The sequence below is a fragment of the Cervus canadensis genome, chromosome 22 (assembly GCF_019320065.1).
Source record: "Cervus canadensis isolate Bull #8, Minnesota chromosome 22, ASM1932006v1, whole genome shotgun sequence".
Taxonomy (NCBI): Eukaryota; Metazoa; Chordata; class Mammalia; order Artiodactyla; family Cervidae; genus Cervus; species Cervus canadensis.
Window position 1 is genome coordinate 48,002,677 of NC_057407.1, and position 12,146 is coordinate 48,014,822.

Sequence of the window (12,146 nt, forward strand, 5' to 3'; positions counted from 1 at the left end):
GGGAAACAGTGGCTGACTTTATTTTTCTGGGCTCCAAAATCACTGCAGATGGTGATTGCAGCAATGAAATTAAAAGACGCTTACTCCTTGGAAGGAAAGTTATGACCAACCTAGACAGCATATTCAAAAGCAGAGACATTATTTTGCCAACAAAGGTCTGTTTAGTCAAGGCTATGGTTTTTCCAGTGGTCATGTATGGATGTGAGAGCTGGACTATAAAGAAAGCTGAGCACCGAAGAATTGATGCTTTTGGTGTTGGAGAAGACTCTTGAGAGTCCCTTGGACTGCAAGGAGATCCAATCCTAAAGGAGATCAGTCCTGGGTGTTCACTGGAAGGACTGACGCTGAAGCTGAAACTCCAATACTTTGGCCACCTGATGTGAAGAGCTGACTCATTGGAAAAGACTCTGATGCTGGGAAAGATTGAGGGTAGGAGGAGAAGGGGACGACAGAGGATAAGATGGTTGAATGGCATCATAGACTTGATGGACATGGGTTTGGATGGACTCTGGGAGATGGTGATGAACAGGGAGGCCTGGTGTGCTGCAGTTCATGGGGTTGCAAAGAGTCGGACATGACTGAGCGACTGAACTGAACTGAACTGAATACAGCATGATGATTCCATATTTTTACAGATGATACTCCATTAAAAGTTATTAAAAGACAATGTCTATAATTACTTGTGCTACACAATATATCCATACTGCTTATCTATTTTATACATGGTTGTTTCTTAATCTCATCCCTGGTACCTCTTTAAATATCTCTTCTCCCCATCCCCAGTTATTGCTTAGGGTCAAGCCTGAGTTTCTCTCACCTGTATTATTTCAGGAGCTTTGGGGGAGCCTCTTTGCTGTTAGAGTTGCTTTCCTAAAGCACAGGTCTCATCACATCACTTCTCAGTTTATACTATAGATGGTTTCCCTTTATACTGAATATACAATTCAGAGTATGTGTTATGTGTGCGTGCTCAGTCGTATCCGACTCTTTTCGACCCTATGGACCATAGCCCACCAGGCTCCTCTGTCCATGGAATTCTCTAGGCAAGAATACTGAAGTGGGTTGCCATTTCCTTCTCCAGGGGATCTTCCTGACCCAGGGATCAAACCTGTGTCTCCTGCATTGGCAGGCAGATTCTTTACCACCGAGTCACCTGGGAAGCTCCCGCTAGGGAGTTAGGCAGGCCTGTTAAAACAGTGCTTTTCTCAAATTTTAATTGTGTAAGAATCACATGAGGAATCTACTTAAAATGCAGATTCTGAACAAATGGGTTTGGGTTGGGGCCCGAGAGTCCACATTTTGGTTACACTCCCAGGTGATGCTGATGCTGCTGGTCCATGGACCACACTTTGAGTAGAAAGGGGCTAGAGAATACTCCAGGATGCCGTGGAAAGGACATGCAATCATCTTTTGCCTGATTTCCAAGTCTTACATGATAATAAATGGGAAAAATGATACACGCTATAAAGCTATATGAAAAAATCATTATCAATTTAACATATACAAAACTTCAGCTTTGCAGAAAAAGTAGGAAGTTTTTAAAGTAAATAGGTGTTTTTTTAACACTGTGGGTTATGTTTTCCTTTTTCATACTTTAACTATTTTTTAAGAGTTTGAGCATTTGGAAGCCAAGTTGAAAAAAAAAATTAAAAGGAGAGGCTCTGCTCCAACATCTTCTGTTCCAAGAAGACTGACTTACTCTGCTTTTCTCAGCAGGATTAATCATTCTCTGAGCTTTTGGAAACAATTGTCAACCTCTCTTAACAGAGAAAACCTGTGATAGCACCCCAATTTGTAAAACAGAAAAAAACGTGGAGCTTTTCTGTGTATAAAGAGGGTGGGCAGTTAGAGTCCTGCTGGATCAGCCTCCCTTCCCAAGCCAGTCCCTCCTACCCTACCCCCTGAACCAACTCAAGGGATCCCACCCTCCACAAGGGTTAGTTTTGAAACCACTGTGGAGCACTTCATCATCCCAATTCTAAGTCCTCCTCACTCTGTAACATAATGATGTATCTTCCTTTCTATGGACTCCAGTAAACTCTGAATTCTTATAGAACACGGATTTGAATGCATGTTCTCCTGTCACCTAGACCAAGGTAGTAATCCATTATGTGATTCATGAATGTGCAAATTAATAAATCCAATGTCCTTTCTGCCATAACATTAGATGAAGTATGACTATGATTCACTCTGCAACAAAAGAAAGGGAGAGATTTGAAGCTAGAGTTTCTGAGTGTGCTTTTCTTTTTTCTACTTCAAAAATGAATCGGCAAATGTTACTTCTTTTGAGAGTCCTGGCCATTCATCCATCCCATCCATCCATTTGTTTGTCTGTCCACCCATTCAACAAATGTATATATAGGACCTAATATGTACCAGGCACTGTGGGGATCCTTTGATCAATAAAACAGGAAGTCTTTGCCCTCACTGAACTTCCAGCTTACAGAGAATACTTGCCAGTTTAGACACATAAATGCAAAATTATAATTTAGAAAGTGCCCCCAAGGAGAGGTTCATGGTTAGAAAAGACTCTAAGATAAGCATGGAGTCAGTAAGAAATACTTGAAGGACTGCCTGAGCTGAGAGTTAAAGGATAAGCAGAAGCTAACTAGTCAAAGAGGGACAGGAACAACATTCCAAAAAGGAATAGCATGTGAAAAATCTCTATGGCAGGAGACAGCTTAGCAGGAGTGAGAAACTGCCAGCAGACAGTACAGTTGGAGCAAATGGAATGAGTAAGAAGCCAAGGCAAGATGATCAAGATGAAGCTGGAGAGACAGGGAAGGGCTGGAGACTGTTAAGAATTATATGCTTTACATTAAGAAGCATGTGACTTCCATCTGAAAACTGGCCCCATATAGCTTTTCGATGGCTGCACTAAATCAAGCCAAACCTGCAGTTATTTTTATCATAATTTCTAATTCCTAAATAACTTGGTTTAATAGGTTATTTTTCCTTTCATAAAACACTGAAATTCAAGCTTCTCATTCTCCTCCTTTATTCACTTAGAGAATTGCTCCAAAAAGCAATGTAGACCCTCTTTTGCCTTCCTGAGGCACAGTTTTGAGAATTCCTTATAAATAATCCTTAAGAATCATCAGATTCATTCATAAAACTATCTGAGAAAACTGTTAATAAGTATAGGAGGAATAAGGGATGCTTTAAATACTGCATCATAGATACTGTGGAATTAAACCTAAAAAACTAGAGAGAATTATATGCTTTATCCTAAGAGGCATGGGAAGCCCATGGAAGTTTTTAATTAGGGAGTGACATAGTTTGCATTTTGCAAAGAGCACTGTGGCTGCAAAATGAATATAGATTAACAAGGAGAACTTTGTTTGGGGGTTCAAGGAATAAGTCCAGTACGAAGGCTGTAGAGGAAGTGGTATTGCCAAGGGAGATCCACACTCCCAACATAACAGGAAGTAATGAGAAGGGAGGAAAAAGACTGAGGCTGAGGGGGAGCCTGCAGGTTTCAGAGGGTGGAGGGAAGGAGGCTGAAAGATGGGGCAGCAGAAGTTCTGATTAGCGAAGGGATAAATGGTCACACAGTAGCAGACTGAGGCTGGAGGGCTTGTGTGTCAGGCGTTAACTAATAAAACATAAGAGAATTGAGGAGCCTGAGGATCTGTCTGGCTCAACAGATTCCTAGAGGAGGACAGACATGGGGCGGGGGCAATGGCAGGCCCACAGGCTGGGCATCCTGCCTGCTGCTATAAACTTGAATGCACCTGAGGCTAGCAAGCTGGCATCAGGGAATCTACTTCCAGTCTGGGGCAGCTGGCAAGCCTAAACCACAGCACTTGATTCACTTGCAGGTTTCTGGAAATTTTTATGTTCTGACCACTGTAAATACGCTTAATGTTATAGCTGGAAATGCTCAGGTCTCTAAAAGGCCTGAGAACATGAGCGAAATAGAGTATAGCTGGCCCAGGCCTGGCTGGACAGGGGGCTTCTAGGGCTGAGGGGACAGCTCAACATCAGCAACACCGGAGGGGAGACTCAGCTCCAGGCCCCCCGGCTGAAGGTCAATTACAAGGGCAAGATGCTTTCCATAATCGACATCACACACAGGTCTCACAGAGGGAAGGAATGTATGTAAAATAAAAAGTGGGAAAAGAAGAACATCTGGAACAAGGAAATGCCATTTTCACCTGCTTCTAATTACATCTAACAGTGGGGGAGGGGGCAGGGAGAAAGGGCTGTGGGAGCTGGAGGAAATGTTCCTAGCGGAACCACATCTTAAATTGCTCTCAGAACAGAGCCTTCGGAAAGCAGCCCAGCTCAGGGGAGTCTGAAGACTCAGACTTATGGAGATGACATCAATGAACAGAAAATAAATTGCATTTGGCAAGCTGGTTGTTGCAAGTCTGTGCTGTGATAAACAAAGATGTCAAACTTGCCCCTGGCTGCTGGGTTTCAGGAATTCCTTGCTGTTAGAATTTGCAGAGGGATGAGCTAGACTGGTGCTGATTCCTTAATTGTTAAGAATGGGTCACATTTGTTGAGAACTTACTGTGTGCCAGACATGGTGGTGAGAGGTTTTATATCTATTACTCCTGAGAAACCTCATGACTGCTCTTTAAAGGGAGGGGGGGAACACAGCTCCTTTACCGCAGGCTAAGGAGGGCCCTCGATGAGTGCTAATTCTCTTGATGAGTAGCTGTGCATCTGGTTAGGGACCAGGCCACAACAGGAAGAGTTCCAGAATCAACAGACCACTAAGTTAGAACATGATGTGCTTCTGAGGTCACCGGAGCTAAGGGTCTCTCCGAAGACGACGGGCCAGCTGTTCACCACCCATGGCTGCATTTCCTACCAATCTGCCGGAGTGGTGCTCCACTGTGTGTGGGCCAGACAACAGGACAGCTCGGGCCTCAGGAGCAGAGGATGAAGGGCGCCTTGGGCTTGCAAACAATCGGCCTTACGCCAGACCTGGCTCTTTAAATGATAAGCTGCAGCGTCTCAGGCTGTCACCTGGGAGCCTCAGTTTCCGCATCAGAGAGTAGGAGCAATGATACTTCACTCACAGGGTGACGTGAGAGTGTCAGGCGATAATCACATCAAATGCCCAGCATATCACAAGAACTGAGCATAAATGAACGAAAATGAAGTCATTAAGCAAAATGGGGCACAGATAGGCCCGCCGAGCCGAGCCCCCAGGGTCTGAGTGGAGACCAGTGCCACCTGTGTTCAACGCTGCTGGCTTTCTGCTTACGTCTCTCAGGGCCCTCGATCAGTTCCCTACATCCAATCCCAGCTTTACAAGCGTTCACCGGTGCTAGTGGATGGCACCGGCAGAGGCTGCATTCCCTCAGGGCATGGGAAAAGGGGAGGATCTTGGCACTGGATATTTCCTGGGCAGCCTCTGGCCAGTGGCTGACACACAGCAGGAAGGAGAAAGCCTAGTTTCCTTGCTTCAAAGTAGAACTCTGAAGTATTACTTGAGCTCCAGAGCTCTGCTGAGCCCGGGGCCCCCTGGAATCCCACTTTTGTTTCCCTCGTTCTCCTTCCCTATCCTGTCTCCTCATTTCTTTCTCCATCTCACTGGGAACACTTCCTTTAAAAAAACTGTTGTACCCACATCCTCATCTGAGGGTCTGTTTCTTGAGACTCTATCCTCAGACACCATCTGACTCCTCCTGTAGGCTGACCTTCCCCTGTCCACTTAGAAAATGCCTTCCGTATTTGTTCAGGGGTCACACCTTCCATGCAGCTTGTCCTAACCTCATCAACTCAGGCTTTCCCAATACAAAGCCACACTGTGGTGTGTGTGTATGTATAGGTGTGTGTGCTCAAGCATGCGTGTCTGCACACATGTGCGTGTACAGTGTTTACCTGTTTGTGCTATGGGAGTCTTGAGGCTAACTTTTTTTTTCTCATTCATGTTTATTGGAGGTCCAGCTCATGTTTAGTTAAAGAATTTGAAGGATGGGACAGCAGCCTTGCCCTAAAATACAGCCTTCCATAGCAGTGGTTTCCTATTTCCATAGAGCCCAGGGATTTGGTGAGGGCATGTAGAGGACCCCCAGAGAAAACAGAGATACAAATGGTGGTGAGTTACAGGCACCCCACCTCTGACTCAACCAAAGCACATTTCAATTTAGAAATGGATTCTGTTGCTTGAAGAAATGATAATGATAAGCATGATGATAGCGGGAAACCACTGGTTTACAGTAAACCGATCATGACTCTTGAGGTTTTGAGGGAGGGAGAAGCTACTCTTCATTTGGTTCCTCCCATCCTTGACCATCTCTTCACCCATCTCTTCAATGGATGTGTGTGTTTAGTCGCTCAGTCATGTCCGACTCTTTGCAATTCCTTGGACTGTACCCCATCGGGCTCCTCTGTCCACGGGATTTTTCAGGCAAGAATACCGCAATGGGTTGCAATTTTTCTCCTCCAGTGGATCTTCTTGACCTAGGGATTGAACCCATGTCTCCGGAATTGCAGGTGGATTCTTTACTGGCTTCCCCATTAGGGAAGCCTTAGGCCACTATTAACTGACTGCCCATGTGATGTACCAGGCGAGGGGCTTTGCATCAAGATGTCATTTGATCCCTCCCAACACCTTAGGACAGATACTCTACATGTGACTGGCAGAGATTGCTAGACCTCTACCGATACAAATCTACCTGTCCACTTCTATTTCCTGGGTCATCATCGTTTCTAGCAAGTCATGGTCACAACTTTCCTGTAGCCCCCTACAATCTACTGTCCATACAGTAGCCTGTGACTTTTAAAAAATACACATTGGATTATGCCATTCCCTGCTCAAAACAAATGCTTGCAACAGTTTCCCTTTGTAACTGCTCCTAGGTGTTATATGGTGTGACCCTGTCGATGTCTCCCGTCACGGATGTCTTCCGGCGTCTCCCGTCACGGATGTCTTCCTGCGTCTCCCGTCACGGATGTCTTCCGGTGTCTCCCGTCACGGATGTCTTCCTGCGTCTCCCATCAGGGATGTCTTCCGGTGTCTCCCGTCATGGATGTCTTCACCACTTGCCAGGTGCTACCGCCCTGGTGTTTCAGCCTTGAACACGCCAAGCTGTCTGGGTCTTCACACAGCTCTCCCTCCTCACTGGGACACTCTTCCCTGTGCTTGGCAGGCTAATTCCTCCTCACTCTCTAGATTTCAACTTCTTTGGAGAAACACTCTTTAGATTTCTCTCAATCTAGAGCAGGTTACTCCCATGGAACTCACCTCAGTTTGAAAAAAAAAAAAAAGTTGTTTGCTTCTCTTTTACCATCTGTCATGCTCTGGGAGGGCCTGGAGCATGGCTATTTGGTTCCCCATTGCATCCCCAGTGCCTTGTACATCGCCTGGCCCATAGCAAGCCCCCAATAGAGTATTCATCAAGTGAAACTTTAAATAGTGACAAACAGCAAACTATACTGGGGTTTTTCTAAATTTGTTATGATTAGAGCTTAATTCTCACATGGGGATGGTGGTAAGGGAGAGGACTGCCTACCATCGTTTGATGATGACAGAGAATGGAGGTGTCTCTCTTCTTCCTCCTACCTCTTGATGTAACAAGAAGGAGAACTCTCTTGCTGGATATAATGTAATTTTAGCTGTAATTTGGCATGTAAACAGTAAAGTACAAGTCATAGTCTATTTGGTGACAGAAAACTGTAAGCTTGGTTCAAGATGCAGTAAACAACAAAGGAACTAGAGGTGGTACCTTCTGGAGTATCTCATCCACCACCTTAGATGATGCCCTCTGGTTGAGATACACTGGTGTGCATCTTGGGGTGGTGGGGGTAGTGGCAGGAAGCAGCGTGCAGTGGAAATCTCCAGGGAGAAGAAACTAGCTTTCCCACTTTATAGACGAGAAAAGAGGCTCACAGAGCTCACCTGATGCCTCAGTCACACCACTGGGACGTAAGGGAGATGGGATTTGAGGGCAGGCTTTTCTAATTCCCAAGGGGGAAACACAGTGTTTCCTGTTCACAAAGAAAAGGCCAAACTAGAAGGACTGACTTCCCAGAAGGGTCAAGACTGGGAAGTGAACTTGACCAGTTTCAGAGCAAATGAAGCTGGAACTTGCTGGCCTGATCAATTCGTACTTGAGAGGCAGGTTTATTCAAAAATGAAAGCAAGGCTGCAACTATGGAGAACAGTGTGGAGATTCCTTAAAAAACTGGAAATAGAACTGCCATATGACCCAGCAATCCCACTCCTGGGCATACACACCAAGGAAACCAGAACTGAAAGAGACACGTGTGCCCCAATGTTCATCGCAGCACTATTTATAATAGCCAGGACATGGAAGCAACCTAGATGCCCATCAGCAGACGAATGGATAAGAAAGCTGTGGTACATATACACAATGGAATACTACTCAGCCATTAAAAAGGATTCACTTGAACCAGTTCTAATGAGATGGATGAAGCTGGAGCCCATTATACAGAGTGAAGTAAGCCAGAAAGATAAACACCAATACAGTATACTATCGCATATATATGGAATTTAGAAAGATGGTAATGATAACCCTATATGCAAGACAGAAAAAGAGACACAGATGTATAGAACAGACTTGTGGACTCTAGGGGAGAAGGTGAGGGTGGGATGATCTGAGAGAACAGCATTGAAACATGTACATTATCAAGTGTGAAACAGATCACCAGCCCAGGTTGGATGCATGAGACAAGTGCTCGGGGCTGGTGCACTGGGAAGACCCAGAGGGATGGGGTGGGGTGGGGAGGTGGGAGAGGGTTCAGGATGGGGAACACATGTAAATCCGTGGCTGATTCATGTCAATGTATGGCAAAAACAACTACAATATTGTAAAGTAATTAGCCTCCAACTAATAAAAATAAATGAAAAAAAAAAAAAAGAAATGAAAGCAAGGCTGCAGCCAGGAGGCTCCGTTCTGGAGTCTGAATCAGACTGAACAGGGAAAGCCCCCACTGGGGTAGGAGAGCCAGGTCCAGTCAGGAGGGGCTGGCTGGACCCCAAGGGAACCTGGCAATTTTAACAGAGAGACTTTAAAACCAGTCAGTGTCCTTTCCAGGGTGGACACTTGCACTTGTCAAGGACCTTTTATCCAAGACAGCGCAGTGCCCTCTCGTATGACTGAGTGGCTGCAGAGCAGAGAAAGGAGCACCTGGATGAGAGTCAAGAGGTCCGGACCCTATCCTTGGCTCAGCAACGTGAAAGCCAGGGCAAGCTGCCTCTTCCTCCTAAGCATCAGAGGCTCTTTGTTCACTCGAGGAAAAAATTTGGGGGTTCTAACCCAGGGAGGGCACAGTGGAGTTTCTGGGGACTTGTAAAAATCATGACCTGTCTCCCCACCTGTAGGGTAAGAGATGGTGATGTCAGAGGACTGTGGGAGGGAGGTGACCACCTCTTTGGACATATGGTTCCTGTGGCAGTAGGAGAAGGCCCCAGAAATTTGCCCTATTGAATCAGAAGTAGCTCATTCAAGCACGTTAATTCTTAAAACAAAGGCCAAAGCACAAACACTCCTCAACCACCTATGGACAAAAATTTGCACATTCTCTTATCAATGGAGCTGACAAAATGGTCTAAATGACTGAACAGAGATGGCTCAGAAGGGAGCCCTCAATGAGCCACAGATTAGATGGCCCCATGCTGCCTGTAGTGTTAGAGAAGCACATGGGAGGGGATGCTCCTCACTTTTTAGCATCCTTCCAGTGCAGGGGAATCCTCCTATGGGTGAGTCTCAGGGTGAGGGGGAGGCTGTACTACAATAGCCAAAAATGCCAACCACCTGCTCTTCCTGGGGGGCCTGGCTCCCCAGAGACAGGGGCCTAACCTCAGCTAGGGAGAGGCTCCCACATGACTCTAGAGCACGAGGCGGAGAGAAGCCAGGGAAGCAGTGCCCGGGGTAGCACGCCAGGCTCTCCCTGGGGCCTGCCCCAGCCTGTGGTCCTGGCCCTGCAGGTTTCTCACGTGCCCAGTCAGGCTCTCCAACCTCGCTGGCAGTTCTGAGAGCTCCCTGATATCATTCTAATCCATTCTGATTCTGCTAAAAGGAGACAGGATCAGTTTCTCCTGCTGGCACCCAGAACCTCAACCTGGTGCCCACTCCACATGGCAATGACTGATTTATCCATTTGTGGATCTCCATGTCCATCACATATGTTGCTATTTCAAAGTACTGACAAAATAGATTTGCTCTGTAACTCACACAAGCCTCTCATATGGCCAGAGAAGGGCGTCTGGGGTGGCAGCTCTCGGTGGCAGAGCTGTGTGCTGTAGATTCTTGGTTTGCCCCCAGGGAGTTTCTAACCTCAGCTGTTGGCAGCGCTCCCAGAAAAGTAGAAAGGGTTGGACATAACAGGAAGTTCAGTGTATTATATTGGCACAGTCAGCACTGAACATGGTCACTCAGACCTCATCCAGAATTCTCAGGTTTGAGTATGTACAAAGCCAGGTAAGCTGGTGTGGTTGGTCTTGGACACATGGCTAACACTCTGCCTGCCAAGGGCACTTCAAATGTATTATTAATAAAAAAGGAAGATGCCGCAAACATCCAGTACGTATTTCCAGCTATTCACCCGTACACTCTGGAAAGCACTCCCCATACCACGGCATGAAAATAAAAGACACAATGAGTCCCAAGAAAATTATCTATATTCCCTGTCAGTTGAATTTATCAGCATGCACACTTTATGTGCTTAAAAACAGATTGCTTTCCTTTTCTCACCCACACCCTGCTCGCTACCAGCTGCAAATACACTTCCTGTTCATTCCAAGGCCATACAAATGTGATGCCTGATCTCCAATCTTGTGAAATTTTGCCCGATTTAAGTTTGGTGGCTAGCCTCTATGGAAATTTCCCTTCCGACGGACGATTGACAGAATGCCAGGCATTCAGAAGAATCACGCAGGGAGGAACATGTTTGTTCTAAAAAGGCAAACCTTTCTACTCAGAAAGGATTTTTTTTTTTCCTGCCAGGAAAGTTGAGAACAGACTGTAGTACTTCATCTTGGCTCATGGATTGAAAGGCAAACTCATGGAAAGGAGAAAGATAGGGGCACTGTGGCATTCTGAAGGGTGTTCCTTTTTTCTTGGGAGTACTAGAAAAAAATCAGTTGAAAATGAGAGCTCCTTCCAAAGAACTCTTGATAATGAAAATATCACCACAGTGCTCAAAATGGAACAGTAATTAATGGAAGTGGTATTTTGGGGGCACACAGGTGACTCAGAATCCAACAATGGGATGTCAGGCAATGTCTTTCTGGATCCCACAGCTCTATGTTTTAATCAAAGGCAATGCGCCCATGATAGTTTTTTCATTTACCCAAGGGATTCCACCTGTAGGAAACCTGTTAATTACTTCCGTTAGCTCTTAATTGGGAACAGTGTGGTCTACCAGAACATTCCAAACCTGTCCTGGTAGCCACGTATCTCATCCTATAAAGTTTTTTAACTGGAGCTGTGACAATGAGCAGTGACTCTACATTCTTTTTCACTCCCCAGGTGAAGGCCTGGATTGGCAGTTAAATGCCCAAATGGAAGAGAGGAAAAGACAAAAGCCAACTCCAGATATTTGATCTCCAGAAACAGTGACTCTGGGAGTGAAGGACTTCAGCATCATTCCACTCCATCCCATTCCCTTTCTGTTATTAATGACCAGGTGGACAATTTCTCGATGTGAGTCAAGGAATTTAAGTCTGCCTCTGAAAGTTCTTCCCTGAACTGGGCATGGAATACCCACACTCTGGGGTAGCTTTAACATTCTCACAGATTCTTATTCCTTTTGTACCAGCTGACACTCTTGTCTTCTGCTCAGGACTGAGGGTTCATGGAGGTCCTAGGGATTTATTTTCTATATGTACCCTTCCTAGCCAGTGTCTTATTGTTAAGAGTCTCTTAGCTCTGATCCCCATCCTAACATTTAGACATGCGGTGTCTCCCTTGTTACTAGAAAATAAATTAACATGTTTTTCTTTGCAATCAAATAATGTTTGCAAATTTTTCACTTCTGTAAATTTGTCACAGCAGTATTGACTGTTTCAAGAGAGGGTAAAGTCTCCCTGGAAAGAAGTAAATTCCAGGGAAGGAGATGCAAAAAGCTAGCATCATTGCATAGCTTATTGGCAAAAGCAGTTCAGAGGTTGATGTCTTCCCTTTCTATGCACCTAGGACCTGAGTCTGGGTATCAAAGGA

At 45.5% G+C, this 12,146-nt stretch overlaps 1 protein-coding gene across 1 annotated transcript in view; it reads right to left on the reverse strand.

Moving 5' to 3' along the window:
• Nucleotides 1-12,146, reverse strand: part of ITGA9 (integrin subunit alpha 9) — a 347,591-nt gene that overhangs the window by 15,969 nt on the left and 319,476 nt on the right. The window lies entirely within an intron of this gene.